Here is a 17232-nt window from a genome sequence, read left to right as displayed (position 1 = left end):
GAAATAATGCTCTACATTCAAATGTTGTTATTTTTTAAAGATATTCTTAAAAAATACACATGTATATTGACAGAAATAAATAAAAAGTGTCTTATTATATTGACAGAAATAAATAAAAAGTGTCTTGTGCTAATGAAATGATTGACAATTTTATCACTTAAAATTGATTATACAAATATAAAAAAAAGTGTGACATGTTTCTCTTTGCTCATCAGGATATTGCTATATCTTATTCAGGACATGGTGGAGCTAATAAAAAACAACACCACTCTAATTGATCGCCAGACACTACGCAAAGCCAGGAACTCGGCGTACAAACATCCAAGGCCTGGCTATGCATTGATGGCGAAGCTTCTACCTGGTTTGTATTAATTGTTTTTCTGAAATTGTTCAAAACCAATGTAAAGTTAAAGGGTTATAATGATGTATGAAAAAATCTCTTCTTTTACAAAGCCAGACCCTTGATAAAACTACAGTTGTTTGTGAATTCTTTATGTAGAAATGTCCTTGATATGTCCTTGATATTCGAATACAAGCGGTAGAGCCTGCTACACTACGTTTAATTACAACAAATTTTCTCAAAGCGGATTCAGTACTACTCATTCTGCCCAAATGACCTGGTCTAAAACATTTAAACATGTAGGAATATTACTTAAATGTCAATGTACCAAGATTTGAAAAGGAATTATTTTGCCCATTTTACAGGAGTGTTTACAAGTGAGGAGATGGCCAGATCTAGAGGGCAGGGTCTAACACCAGCAAAAGCAGAAATCTTAGACCCTGCCTGGATACATCCAAAATAAAAGACTGTAAAGGTATTTTAAGTTAATTAGTCTGTTTAATTTTACATTGCAAATTGCAATGACAACTAAGGTCATTTAGCCACTAAAAAGCACTACTGAGTGAAAAGTGACACTTTTATAGAACCAGTTATTTACCACAATCTACTTGGATAGCTTCCTCACACTGTCAGGGGCAAGTGATTTTGAGGGAACAATCTAAACCAGTAAGCCACATATGCCTCCATTTAAATCTAGGTCCTTTGTAAATATGGACATGCATAGTATCATAAATATTTGCATTCATTGATATTTTGAAAGCAGTCTTCATTAGTGAGCATTTGAACTGTTTAAATACACTGATTATTATTATCACTTCTAAAATATCCTTATTTATTGTTATTTCACCAACAGATTCAGCTTTAATGCACTTTTGAATGCATTGCTTGTTTTTTATTGTCTCTATTAATCTGATTAATATTTTTCTGCTTTTTTCAGATTATGTATGTGCATTCTGCAAAGAGAATGAATTTTCCATTCCAAATGAGAAGGATTTGAACTTGGCTGTCACTCAGCAAGTAGACTTTTCAAGAAAGTCTTTAAAGAAGACATGAAAGATAAAAAGACGATGCTAGAATTGTGTTGTGGTCCGCCTTGGCTTCAGATTTGTTTTAGATTTTTGTTAAGGTCGCTTTTTCTCAAATACTAAAAAGTATACAGCTTTTAAACTGAGCACACTTGTTTATCATCATTAGCTGAGAAAATAGGTCAAGAAACAGAACTCTCACATACATTTTGTCAGAATTATGGCCCTTCAGGTTAAAAACAAAAAAAGCAGTTATCCAAAGAGATATTTTGTATTATTACATGGTTACAAAATCACATACATGAACTTGAGATAGAGCCATAAAGGATGGTAATCACAAACAATGAATTAAATTTTATTTTCTACTTGCGGCCTAAATCAATATTTAATACCTTAGCAAAAAAAAAAAAAAAGAGAGAAAAAAAACCACACTTCATGAAAATAAGATTCAAAAGAATTTGTTAACATTTTAATGATCATAAAAGAAATGTGACAGCCACAGTAAAGAAATCATCAGCCTACAAACAAAGAAAAAAAACAACAACAAAAAATACTATTTGTTTGTTTTTTTAAGTTAAAAAGGGCCCTAATTCTGAAAAAATGCAAGAGTTATGGTTCTTGACCTACTAAAGATCAGGTCACAAATGTGGTTTCTAGAGTGTTCACAAGCTATTCATTTGATCTGACCTACTGACCTAGTTTTTGACCCCACATGACCCAATTTCAAACTTAACCTGGAAATCATCAAGACAAACATTCTGACCAAGTTGTGTCAAAAAATGTGGTCTCTAGAGTGTTCACAAGCTTTTCTTTTGATCTGACCTACTGACATAGTTTTTGACCCCACATGACCCAGTTTCGAACTTGACCTAGAGATCATCAAAACTAACATTCTAACCAAGTTTCATAACGATTGGGCCACAAATGTGGCCTCTAGAGAGTTCACAAGGCAAATGTTGACGCACGCCGCACAACTGACGCCAGACAATGACCGGTCACAATAACTCACCTTGAGCACTTTGTGCTCTGGTGAGCTAAAAATGTTTTGTTTGAAATTACTGAAAGTATGAAAAAGAAAAATTTCAATTTCACTCAGAACAAAGTAGGTCACATTCATGGTCAATGAAATTCAGTTTTATGATTGGTGTGCAAAACTGTGTATGTCATCAAAACTATTAGGCTGTATCTTAAAAAACAGGAAAGTAAGTCAGTAGGTCACGGTCACAGTTAAGTGACATCATATTACTTGGGGTCATCAGGTTATTATAATTAAACAGTCTTGGAAATAAGATCAGATGATTTTTTAAGTATTTTTTCCTAACAACTCACACAATAACTAAGTGACCCCAAGGCATGGCCTCTTTTAAACCCAGGGGCATAATTTGAAAAATTTTGGTAGAGGACTTCTAGACAATGCATCATACCAAATATCAAAAGGTCATATGGTTTCAGACAAGAAGATTTTTAAAGTTTTTTTCCTATATAAGTCTATATAAAACTTGGGACCCCCAGGGCAGGGCCTCTTTTCACTCCAGGGGTACAATTTGAACAATTTTGGCTGAAGACCATAAGACAATGCTACAAACCAAATATCAAAGGTCTAAGTGTTGTGGTTTCAGAAAAGAAGATTTTTAAAGTTTTTTTCCTATATAAGTCTATGTAAAGCTTGGGACCCCCGGGCAGGGCCATATTTGATCCTAGGGGGATAATTTGAACAATCTTGGTAGAGGACCACTAGATGATGCTACATACCAAATATCAAAGCCATAGGCCATGTGGTTTTGTACAAGAAGATTTTCAAAGTTTTCCCTATATAAGTCAATATAAACCATGTGACCCCCTGGGCGGGGCCATATTTGACCCTAAGGGGATACTTTGAACAATCGTGGTAGAGGACCACTAGATGATGCTACAAACCAAATATCAAAGCCATAGGCCGTGTGGTTTTGTACAAGAAGATTTTCAAAGTTTTCCCTATATAAGTCTATAAAAACCATGTGACCCCCGGGGCGGGGCCATATTTGACCCTAGGGGGATAATTTGAGCAAGTTTGGTAGAGGACCACTAGATGATGCTACACACCAGATACCAAAGCCCTAGGCCCTGTGGTTTTGGACAGGAAGGTTTTTAAAGTTTTTCCTTTCGGTTGCCATGGCAACCAGAGTTCTGCATGGAATTCAATTCTTTGAATAATTTTGAAAGGGGGCCACCCAAGGATCATTCCTGTTAAGTTTGGTGTAATTCTGCCCAGTGGTTTTCAAGAAGAAGATTTTTTTAGAAATTGTTGACGGGTGACGCATGACTGACGACAGACGACGGACATCTAGCGGTCACAACAGCTCACCTTGTCACTTCGTGACAGGTGAGCTTAAAATAGGGGGCGGAGCCAGATGAAAAATAGGAGGTGCGCAAGTTCATATCATGATAAAGATTCATGCAAGGTTTCATGAATCTATATCAAATACTTTTTGAGCTAGGCATGTCACAAGGTGGAAATGTGCATTTTTGACTATTTCAGGGGCCATAACTCTAAAAATAGGGGGTGGAGCCAGACAAAAAATAGCAGGTGCGCAAGTTCATATCATGAAATTCTCATGCAAGGTTTCATCAATTTATATCAAATACCTTTTGAGCTAGGCGCTTCACGAACTAAGCCTAGGTCGCTCACCTGAGAAACACACCATAACACAACATATTAAGCAGAGTAAACATGTTTGACCTAGTGATTTCATGGAAAAAAATATTCTGACCAATTGTCATTAAAACTGGAGCAAAAATCTTAAGTATAAGTAAGTATTTTCTTTGATTTGACCTAGTGACCTAGTTTTTGACCCCAGATGACCCATATTCGAACTTGACCTAGATTTCACCAAGGCTATCATTCTGACCAAATTTCATGAAGATCAATTGAAAAATACAGCCTCTATCGCATACACAAGGTTTTTCTTTGATTTGACCTAGTGACCTACTTTTTGACCCAAGATGACCCATTTTCAAATTCAGCCTAGATTTCATTAAGGCTATCATTTTGACTTAATTTCAGGAAGATCAATTGAAAAATACAGCCTCTATCGCATATACAAGCTTTTCCTTTGATTTGACCTAGTGACCTAGTTTTTGACCCCTGATGACCCATATTCGAACTTGACCTAAATTTTATCAAGGGAATCATTCTGACCAAAATTCATGAAGATTAATTGAAAAATACAGCCTCTATCACATACACAAGGTTTTTCTTTGATTTGACCTAGTGACCTAGTTTTTGACCCCAGATGACCCATTTTCAAATTACGCCTAGATTTCATCAAGGTTATCATTCTGACCAAAATTCATGAAGATTAATTGAAAAATACAGCCTCTATCGCATACACAAGGTTTTTCTTTTATTTGACCTAGTGACCTACTTTTTGACCCCAGAGGACCCATATTTGAACTTGGCCTAGATTTCATCAAGGTAATCATTGTGACCAAAATTCATGAAGATTAATTGAAAAATACAGCCTCTATCGCATACACAAGGTTTTTCTTTGATTTGACCTAGTGACCTAGTTTTTGACCCCAGATGACCCATTTTCAAACTTGGCCTAGATTTCATCAAGGTAATCATTGTGATTAAAATTCATGAAGATTAATTGAAAAATACAGCCTCTATCGCATACACAAGGTTTTTCTTTGATTTGACCTAGTGACCTAGTTTTTGACCCCAGATGACCCATTTTCGAACTTGGCCTAGATTTCATCAAGGTAATCATTCTGACCAAAATTCATGAAGATGAATTGAAAAATACAGCCTCTATCGCATACACAAGGTTTTTCTTTGATTTGACCTAATGACCTAGTTTTTGACCCCAGATGACCCACTTTCGAACTCAGCCTAGATTTCATCAAGGTTATCATTCTGACCAAATTTCATGAAGATCAGTTGAAAAATACAGCCTCTATTGCATACACAAGCTAAATGTTGACAGACGACAGACAGATGACAGACGACAGACGACAGACGACTGACAGACGCCGGACATCGAGCGATCATAAAAACTCACCTGAGCATTGCTCAGGTGAGCTAAAAATGGAAAAACGACAAAAAGAAGCATTGGAAGAAGTCGTGAAAAGAGAAAAGATGAAAGGGCTAAAGAATAGAATATTTTATTGAGAGAGTTTCTTAATGTATTTAAAAGTGACTGACTTAAAACCATGTAAAGTGGTATTATCTGATTGGTTGATCTGGTTGCTGTGTTACGCATTGTGTAATACTACTATTTTGAAAAGTGTGGTTAATTTTTTGAAAATAATTATATTAAATCTGGCTTCCTGTAACTGGTGTTTAATATTTTTTTAGACTATTTTATTTTTCTTAAAAAGCTCATCCATAGATTGTAATAATAAGAAACACTGTTCTCACTTAACAAAATACTACTGAAAAATGTTCATACATTTCAGAATGTCACACTAATGGGAAATGTAAAAATTCCACGGAAAGTCCTGAGGGCAGTCCGCAATATGGCCTTAAAGAATGAATGCCAAGCTTTTACCTTAATGTCAAAACTCAGCTGACAGGTACCATATTTTCCCATATTAACGCCCCCGGGGGAGTTACATTTTCCAAAGAGGGGGCGTTTATTTGAGGTAAAAAAATAAAAAATGAAAATTTTTACAAAACTTAAAAACATCGTTCAAACTAGCTGTAAAGTGTTTCTGTGTTGTTTAATCCCCCCAAAACGTAATTATTTGGCATCCAATTTAATGCAGTGTGTCTTTTATGCATTTAAATACGGTACTGTACCTCGTGTATTCCATGTCTGGCTTTTTGACACGCTCGCGACACTACACATTTAGTCATGACCCAAACAGCTGTGTACTCTGATAACATTTTCCTTAGTACATGCGGGTAGCTAATTGTGCAATACACAATGTCAATGGTTTGACACGCTGCTGTGCCTGCTTTTAAATTAAAAGTTCTTAAAACTGCCGAAGAAAAGGGTATATCGTAAACACATTGCTGCAAGTTTGTTTAAAGTCGGCAGGAAGCGTGTGCGCAAGTGGTGTAAAAACAAATCAAAAATGTATTTACCGTTTAATTTTTTGTTACGTACCATACTTAGTACAAATGTTTTGGACTTACGGTACATGGACTGTTTAAAAGTGTGTTTAATTTTTAATACATTGGACTTTAGTACTGTAAATTACTTATTATGTGGACTTATAAAAATGAGGTAGGTGATTTTTTCCCGTTCTTGTTGATTTTTTTTTCCCTCCAAAATGGGTGGGGGTGTTAATTAGAGGGGTGGCCTTAATTCGGGAAAATACGGTATGTTAGTGACTACAATATTTTACAGGCAGCTTTTAGGGCCATCTGAAGGTTCATTCCTTTAAGTATTTCCTCCGTTTTTTACCATCTCAGTCATAGTCCATGTGATTTTGGTTATTATTCTTCATTTTAATAGTCAATGCTAAACCATAACTTTATATCAGTGAGCATTTTAGTGTTACTATCAAGTTACCATGCAACTGGTAAAAAAATACTCAGCCAGCAAAAAATCAGCCACTGTAGAGTATTTTAAAAGCCAAAAGTAATTTGCTGTCAGGCAGGCCCATTTTTTGTTAGTTTTGCACTCTTCATGATCGCAGACAAAATATTTTAAGATAGCTATTTTGGAAAATATTGACAGTTTTAGCAAGTTTTAAAAGCTTATACAAGTATATCAATTTCCTTGTGGTTAAATAGGTATGTATTTGTTACAATATTCATAATAAACACATTCTTTTTTTAAAATGTAACTGGCAAATTCGCGAGGTTTGGGACTGGCCCCCATTAGAGCTGCAGACACCAGCCCAGCCCTTGATGCAGAAATAATCAATCCATGCAAAGGTATTTTTTTAGAAAAATCAGTTTCCTTTTTGCTGATTTTATTCTAAAAAACTTAATTAGAAAAGAGAATCTACCAATTACTTTTGCAACTTTTAGTCAATGCATTAGCTGATTAAGGGAACATGGTTTCACCTAAATGTTATTTTTATTTCTTTGTTGTGATAAATAATGAACAATTTCCTGTTTTATCGTTCATAGTTATGTTGAATTGCATATGTTAGTTTAATAATACCCATTAATTTCCAATTTATTTAATTTATTTTCTGTGATTTCAGGGGACGACATACCGCTGACCAAGAAGTGGAAGAAGACAATTCCAGCTGTAGACTAAGGTTGGATATCAAAGACTTTCTTTCACTACGCAACCAGAGGTCCACAGTTAGACTTTAACAGAGTAACCAAGCTGTGGTATGATCCTCCTCAGCCTAGCATATCCAGAGGTAATCAATTGTTCATGCACTGCAAGTTTATGCGAATCTATTGAATTTCCTCAGTTATTGAAAAGAGAGAAAACTGAACCTGACATTTATATTCCTGGAGGGCTTATATATAGACAATTAAACCAAGCAGAAAGAAATGCTTATGAGACCTATTCTGGACAAGCATCAGTCTGTTTAAAGCAAATATAAACTTTTTACACCAACAGAACTTAAAGGGCAGTTAATTTATGGCACTCAATATAAAAGAATGAAAAACAGAGACAATTCCACAATTTGTTATAAAGATTCAGATGGTGATGTTAACTATGGAAAGGTTAGTTTCTTTCTTTATGAGGATATATCTAATGTGTTGTTAGCCTTTTTGTCACCACTGAAGCCCACTGTCAATGAGTTCATGGTCCAGCACATTGTACCGGTAATGGCAACAAATGTCATGAAATGCATTCCTGTGTCAAAACTTGTTTATCTGTGTCTCACAGTGTCTTTTAATGATAAAATACATGTCTGCAATGTTACATGTTTAATTTAGTTTATTAGAGCTGTGTTTAATCTGGAACACGACTTCAAACCTGTTCTGAATCTGATTCTCCAGTTTATAATATATGTGATTTATGTGTAGAGGTATGATAAACATCAAATATAATTCTAACACGACCTGGTCTTCATCTCCTATACAAACATACAGGAGAAAATTTGTGTTTTATTCTATGAAAAAATATAGCACATGTCTCCAAAGGTAGCAAGACATAAAATTACTGACATATGTCAGCAAGAACGTCCACACGCTTTACCCATTTTGTAGTTACAATGACATGCTGCTACGTGCTGACTTTAGTTCAGGGTGTTTTTCAAGACAATGTCGTATAAGAATTAAAATAACTAATATCAAGGTATTAGAGCCAGAAAGCCAAAACAGAAACAAAATCATTGTGTTATGTTTACTGCACTCTGTACGAGCAATGCCAAACATTAATGTTATTGACCATAAGTTTCTTGAATGTGGGCACACACACATGGATGTAGATTTCATGCATGCTGCAGTTGAATTTGCCAAGAAAAGATCAACATTTATATAAGGACCATCACAGTAGGATACGGTGTTCCAAATGGCTAAGAAAAAGGAACCCATACCATGACTGTGACACCTATTAAACACTACCATATACTAGACTTCAAGCAGTAACAGAGTGTAACAATGAGTGGAACAAAATGAAATGGATGCAGTATTTAAAAGAGGAATCAGTAGTGGGCTATTTCAAGAATGCCATGGATGATGAATTTGAGAAAATAAGGATATCAAGATCTCGAAGTCAACAGTCTACCACTTGCTAAATATGCATCAAAGCTGCTATTATATCTGCTGCAAAGAAAAAAAAAGACCAGAGATACAGCTCTGCAAAAGTGGAGTTATACCTCTTGAATACCAAGAATACTATAAATTGTTGTCATCTACTTTTTTTGCAAAAGAAATCCTCGCAGAACCAGACATGGTTGAAAATTCAAGCGATGATTTAGACTGAACATCTGATTGAGCTATGAACTGTAAACTTTTGGAACAGTAGGTGTGAATATTTCTTTGGTACTGAACATGCAGATTTATCAAATCATTGTTAATGACATTCAATCCGTGATTTCTTGTACAATTATTTGAACAATATTTACTTCATAAAAATTTGTTTAAAGAAAGACAAATATGTACAACAAGAGGGCCAAGATGGCCCTAGGTCGCTCACCTGAGAAACACACCATAACAATGTAAACATGTTTGACCTAGTGATTTCATGAAAACAAATATTCTGACCGATTTTCTTTAAGATTAGACCAAAAATGTGGTCTCTTAAGTGTAAACAAGCATTTTCTTCAACTTGACCAAGTGACCTAGTTTTTGAGCCAAGATGACCTACATTCGAGTTTGACCTAGATTTGATCAAGGCAATCATTCTGACTAAATTTCATCAACATCAACTGAAAAATACAGCCTCTATCACATATATATATTTTTCTTTGATTTGTCCTAGCGACCTAGTTTTTGACCCCAGATGACCCATATTCAAACTTGACCTTAATTTCATCAAGGCTATCATTCTGACCAAATTTTATGAGGATCAATTGAGAAATACAGTTTTTATTGCATACACAAGGTTTTCCTTTGATTTGACCTAAGGACCTAGTTTTTGACCACAGATGACCCATATTCTAGCTTGACCTAGATTTCGTCAAGGCGATCATTCTGACTAAATTTTATGAATATCCAGTGTAAAATGCAGCCCCTATTGCGTATCAAGATTTTCTTTAATTTGACCGAGTGACATAGTTTTTGATCCTAGATGACCCATATTCAAACTCCACCTATATTTCATATAGACAAGCATTCTGATTAAATTTCATGAAGAGCCGATGTAAAATGCAGCCCCTATCGCATACACCAGGTTTTTCTTTGATTAAACATAGTGACCTAGTTTTTGACCCAAGATGACCCATATTCGAATTTGACCTAGATTTCATCAAGGTAATCAATCTGACAAAAATTCATGAAGATCAATTGAAAAATACAGTCTCTATTGCATACACAAGGTTTTTCTTCGATTTGACCTAGTGACCTAGTTTTTGATCCCAGATGACCCATTTTCGAACTTGGCCTAGAATTTATCAAGGTTGTCATTCTGACCAAATTTCATTAAGATCAGTTGAAAAATACAGCCTCTATTGCATACACAAAGTTTTTCTTTGATCTGACCTAGTGACCTAGTTTTGACCCCTGATGACCCATTTTCGAACTTGGCCTAGATTTCATCAAGGTAATTATTCTGACCAAAATTCATGAAGATCAATTGAAAAATACAGCCTCTATCACATACACAAGTTTTTTCCTTGATTTGACCTAGTGACCTAGTTTTTGATCCCAGATGACCCATTTTCAAACTCGGCCTAGATTTCATCAAGGTAATCATTCTGACCAAAATTCATGAAGATCATTGAAAAATACAGCCTCTATCGCATGCACAAGGTTTTTCTTTGATTTGACCTAGTGACCTAGTTTTTGATCCCAGATGACCCATTTTCGAACTCTGCCTAGATTGCATCAAGGTTGTCATTCTGACCATATTTCATGAAGACCAGTTGAAAAATACAGCCTCTATCACATACACAAGCTATATGTTGACGGACAGACGAGACGGAGGCCAGACATTGAGCGATCAGAAAAACTCACCTGAGCATTGCTCAGGTGAGCTAGAAACTTTGAAATAGTAAACACTGACTGAATATGCCTGTGATAGATATTTCTTGCCTTTAATAGATTCAATGATAGCTGTTTTTGGTAAATACTTTGGAACATCCATATTCAGAAGCAGCTAGGCACAGATTCAAAGTATATATCTGATACAGACAGAAAAGAATTTATGCAAAGAATGATAAAAGGCCGAAGAATAAAGCATGTTGCTGAACATTGTAAAGTTGCTGAAGGGAAAACTTCTATGACTTTAACGAATGAACTTAATAAACAAACTTTTTAGGATTGTATATAATGAAGATGTTATTTACTCAGAAGAATATAAAAGAATGGAAAATCGTATATCAAACATTATTTCTGTTAAAACAAGTGGTTACATACTATGATTGCATCAGTACAATATTTCTTTCTCCACAAAGCAATAAATAAATGTGTAGCAGTTGTTAGTCTTGCATGTGACTATTTAAAGCCAATTGTGAGGCATTTCGAATCTAGTTAATCCAGACTACAAGAATAATGAACAGTTTATCAAAACCTTTAACCAACGCCAACGCCATTGCTGAGGCAGGCAAGTTCAAACTTTAATACCTAGTCCTGGAATTTCATGGTGAAGGACATTATGAAATGTCATTCCCTGGTCCTACGACTGACTGGAGAAGTTTTTAGTAGTTTCTTTTCTGAAAACTGGCAAGGAAAGGAACATGCTGAACAACATAATATTGACTGTACAGTTTTTGAGGATGAGGTAGTTCTCGGAATGGTTGATTTTATGTATGGTATAAATTGCACAAGAAATGAAAGAAATGTTAATGCCTACACTAGTCTTGTCATGTGCCTCCTATTTTGGCATTGCTGACTTAAAAGACAATCTTCGAAAAGTCGTGCTAAATAAAATCATTAATGTCTTTGAAGCAGGATTTGTTTTAAATGTTTACAAACTTTAATACCAAGTCCTGGAATTTCTTAGGACATTTAATTATTAATTAACGAAGTGCCATTACCTGGTCTTAGGCCTGACTGCAGAAGTTTTTAGTAGTTTCTTTTCTGAAAACTGGCGAGGAAAGCAACATGCTGAACAACATAATATCGACTGTACAGGTTCTGAGGATGACCCAGCCACAAAAGCAGTCCCCTGCTTCATAGGAGTCCCCTACTTTTAATATGCTTCTTCTGGACTTAAATGAAACTTCTAAAACCAGCAGTAGGTGTGAGTTCCAACATTCTGGCATTGTCTGGGAAAGGTAGGTATTTCAGGAGCTTTAGACTTAGAGGGAACATTTCACTGATAACAAAATTGTCTAAAAACTATAAATCATGATGAAATCAAACTGTCCGGGTCCCTTTGAGATGGGATTTTTGCATTGTTTTGTGGAAAAGAGGAATTTTGTGGCCCCGTGTTCACAAAGCATTTTTCAGTCTCGGCTGAGTTTGAGATCGATACTTTGTTTGTAGATATATATGAAATGTCAGTATAAAATTCAGATTGCAAATGATCATCAGTATCAAAATATAGATTTGAAAATGTCTGTTTAATTTTGATTTTAAGTATGCATGAGTTTAAATAAAACTGATAAATTTTCATTTTCAAACTCAGCTGAGACTGTAAAATGCTTCATTAACATTAACATTAACATGGGGCTAGATTATGGTAAAAAGTTTATGAATGTAACACAGATTTTCAAATATTATAAACAGTAATCCTGGCACCTCTTTAACTTATCAAGGGAAGAAAAATAATTTCAAAACTTTGCCAGTCACAACAATTTTCAACATTCTATAGGACCAGCTGTCAAAAAAAGTTGCTGTTCCTTCTGGCTATAATGTCAAACCATGCGACCCTCTTGTTTTCCTTTTGTCTTCCAGAGAAAAGTCACGTAAGAAGTAAGGAAACAGAAAAGAACAGTGCTCAGTTAGAAAAGCAAAAGAAAGCAGCAGAGACTTTAAAAAAAGAACAGTGCTCAGTTAGAAAAGCAAAAGAAAGCAGCAGAGACTTTGAAAGAAATGGAAACACAGAGAGAAGTTTTGAAAAAGAAAAAGGAAAGATTAATTGCTGTATTGGACAGTGAGCTTGCAGCCCCACGGAGATCTCCAAGGAAAACACAAGTCTCTCCTTCCCCATCAAGATCTCCAAGGAAAATACTGACATCGATAACAACAGTCTCTCCCTCATCATTAAGGAGATCTCCAAGGAAAACACCACCGGCATCACCGAAACCAGTCTCTCCCTCATCATTAAGGAGATCTCCAAGGAAAACACCACTGGCATCACCGAAACCAGTCTCTCCCTCATCATTAAGTAGATCTCCAAGGAAAACACTGGCATCATTATCACCAGTCTCTCCCTCTTCAAGATCTCCAAGGAAATCACTGGCAAACCTTAAACCAGTCTCTCCTTTCTCTCCTTCTCTATTTGGTGATAGTGATCAGTTGATGTCACCATCAGCACATTCATCACCTGCTTCAACTCATTCTCTTTTTGACCATGTCCTAACAGGTGGAAACAAGATGGGCAGTCTACCAAGGTCTTTGTATTTTTCTGAAGATCCACCTGTCAATGCAAAAGGTCACCCAAGTGTTGCAGCAAAGAACTGAAATGACAATGCTGATTAAACCTATATAATGTTTTTCTAAGACTATCCTCCAAATGTAAAATATTTTTTCTCCTGTTTTCTTTTGTCACACAGTATTGCTTTATTTATAAATATAGTCTTTCCCTGATATATATTAATCATAATAATGTTTAAATTCTTTCAGTCTGTCCATCTTACTGCCTTTAATATCATGTATTAATTTGTAGCTACATGTATCATGAATGTTCCTTTAATCTGCTCTAAGCCGGGCTTGGTAGTGCAGTGGATAAGTCTTGGTCCTTAGTATGAATGTTGACTATTTTGTTTCTAAATGTGTGCATTTGCCTTTTTTTGAGTGAGAAATGCAAAGAGAAGATCTTACTGTTTCTAACAAGTCTCGACTGTAAACCTGACAATTTAGAAGACAAGAATTATGTCTCCAGCCCAGAAAAGTAGACAAAGAAATGGACTCATTTTTACTGCGTTGCCCAAGTGTTTCTCAGTCGCTTTCTTGGAAAGCAGACATGCCTGAAAATGGAGACAGAATATTGTTGTCATTAAAATTCTGACATGAAAATGAAAGGGATAATCATATTTGGGGCCCCACAACAGTCTCTACTCATAAGTGTATCTGTACATAATACAGTAGATAATACATTGCTGGAAGAAAGGAAATGTAGGGTGGACTTTGGTGTAGAAAATACAGCTTTTGTGCAGTTTAAGATGTGTACTGAAGCTGGCAAAGAATACATTTTTGTGTCACACTACAGGGGAGCAGAGACTTATTATGGCACAACTGGATTAGCAACAAATACAGTACTTCTTATAGATTGGACATGTCTAAAAGTAAGTTTCCATAATGCAAAAGGTGGACACACTAATGTAAATAGAGGTCAAATCCAGGGATTGTTGTTCACTACATAATTGTTCTAGTTGCTTTACAGACCCCTGTGAAATGTTTAGTCATTCTTCATGAAGTATTCATGAACCATGCATGAAGGTGCTTCCTGAAGACTTTAAGGGCAAACCATGAATAGATAATGAGACTTATTCATATTAAAACGCTCATGAAACATAGTTCATGAAGTATTCATGAAGTGGAATATTCATGAATTGTTCATTATATCATGCAGAGCTAATGTTCATGAAGAGTTCATGAAGTCTGAAGCAGGCAACTTCATGCAGTATTCATGAAGTGTGTGTTGTCGTTCATCTTGGCTTCTCATCTAGATGTGCCCACCTCCAGGATGTTTCTTGATTTAGTACCACTACATCCATACTGGGTGACATGATTCCCGCTTCTTGTATTCCACCATTTGTAAATGAAAATGGCCGTAAGGCATTCGAGGACCGAGAAACTGTGGTGTTAGAACATTAGTAGAAGAGCTTAGTGACAAATCACACAGTGTTTATTAATCTTCAATAGGTGCTATTCCAAAGAAATCTGATCTTGTCCAATCACAGAAAAAATATCCTGGGCTGGATAATAATATGATTAATCATGTACCAACTGTTCTAGTTTATAGCTTTAGTTTCTAGTTACTATGTTTTCAAATCTAGTCATGATACTGCTCTAGTCATTAATAAACAGTAAGATCTAGATACAGTTCTGAAATATCTTTTTAAAAGTTGTTTTAATTGTTGATTTTTCCAGTAACCCACCGTCAGGAAACAGTGTATTTGAAATCCTACTTGGTTCAGTTTCACTGCATCATGTTATAGAAGTATTTCTGATCATACACAAAATGTTTCCATGCGAGTTTAACCTTTAGCCTGCTGGCGGCAAGTGATTTGGCCTTTGCGACCAGTGCAGACCAAGATCAGCCTGCACATCCGTGCAGTCTGATCATGGTCTGCACTGTTCGCTATTCAGTCAGTAAAATTTCAGTGAACACCCCTTTGATAAACAAGTGGTACTGCCCAAATTGACAGATAGACCAGTCTATTTTAGAAAATTAGCAGGGTAAAGGTTAATGATATTCTTCATGTTAGCATAATATATATATGTCCGTAAGAAAGTGCTCAACTTTTCTCAGTGCTCGACTTTGAATTACAGCGTTGTCAGTAGAAAGAAAACCAAGTTAAAAAGGGACATAACTCTGTCAAAATTCAAATCAGAGTTATGGGAATTGTTTCTCATGGTGTAGACTTTGATAGATAATAACTATTTTGGGTTTCAAGTCAAGAGCTTTGATAGTGACAGATATATTTGACTTTATCCAAAACTTTAACAAAAAATTCTAAGTTAAAAAGGGGCATAATTCTGTCAAAATTCAAGTCAGTGTTATAGGGATTATTTCTCCTTGTGTAGACTTTGATAGTAGATAAGTATTTTAAGTTTCAAGTCAATAGCTTTGATAGTAACAGAGATATTTGACTTTATCAAAAACTTTAACCAAAAATTCTAAGTTAAAAAGGGCATAATTCTTTCAAAATTCAAACCAGAGTTATGGGGATTGAATCTCCTTGTGTAGACTTTGACGGTAAATAGGTATTTTAAGTTAAAATGGGGCATAATTCTATCAAAATTCAAACAGAGTTAAAAGGATTGTTTCTCCTGGTGTAGACTTTGATAGTAAATAAATATTCACTGGGGCGAGTGCAATAGCTCTACTTTTTCTTCGAAAAGTCGAGCTAAAAATTAAAGGACATATATAAAGCTGGACTGGTTGCATTGTAGCCCATTATGGGCCTCTAAATGTTACAATTTTTATTTTCATGACTGTCTAATGAAACATAAATCTTTGCTTTGCTTATTCAGTTTGTAAACACAATCCTCTACGGAAGTTTAAGGGAATCATTGTTTACAGAAATCAGCATTTCTGGAAAATGCTGGGCCACAGTAATTTATCTTCTACAATTTTCATTTAGAAATTATATACATTTTGGAACATCTATGTTACCAGTAAGACTATTTTAACTCTGAAGAAAGAAACAGATATCATTCATATTGACTAAAACAGTGATATGGAATCTCAAGGTGTTAATGGAATTTCTTCTTATACATCTTCAGATATATACTTCACATTACAGTGAAATTAATAGCACTATGTCTGACTAGCAGTGATCTGGAATCTCAAAGTGTTAATGGAATTTCTTCTGATAGTGATCATGACTCTTCAAGTGACACTGAACTTCAAACATCTATGCAAGACCAAAATTCACATGAAACCAGAAAGCAAGGTACAATTATCCCAGAGTGAAATTCAGGCTCGAAAATCTAGTCATATTTTTAAAAACATAATTTAACAGCAAGCACTTATAGAGATATCATGGACAGAATGAAACATTTATTTCCAAACTCAGAATGAGTTATTATGTTACACATAGATCACATAATGTCCCTAATGTTACAGAATTTTAATACTGCAAAGTTTGTGGTAGTATAGTTGAAAATCCGGATGAATTCAGATGTTCATTACTCATCAAGTAACATCAGCACTGCAATGCTGTGCAATATATGCCCAAAGATATTACCATTGACCCCTAAATATGACCTTGAACTTGAAGCTAGCCATCCTAAATATGCAATCTGCATGTCGTCTCGATGAAGTGAACATTAAATTCTGTGCCAAGTTTCTTTAAAATCCTTCAAGCAGTTCCAGAGTTACAGCCTCAGCAGACACGAATCAAAGTAATATGACCTTTGAACCCTTAGTGTGTAGAGTGAATATATAAAAAGTGAAGCTTTAGTCTAAAAGAAGATCAGACATATTGTAACAAGAAACCATACAAGTAATATAGGAAGAACTAATT

The sequence above is a fragment of the Mercenaria mercenaria genome, chromosome 16 (genome assembly GCF_021730395.1).
Source record: "Mercenaria mercenaria strain notata chromosome 16, MADL_Memer_1, whole genome shotgun sequence".
NCBI lineage: Eukaryota > Metazoa > Mollusca > Bivalvia > Venerida > Veneridae > Mercenaria > Mercenaria mercenaria.
The sequence above is the reverse complement of the archived record's forward strand: the minus strand, read 5'-3'. Positions refer to the sequence as shown.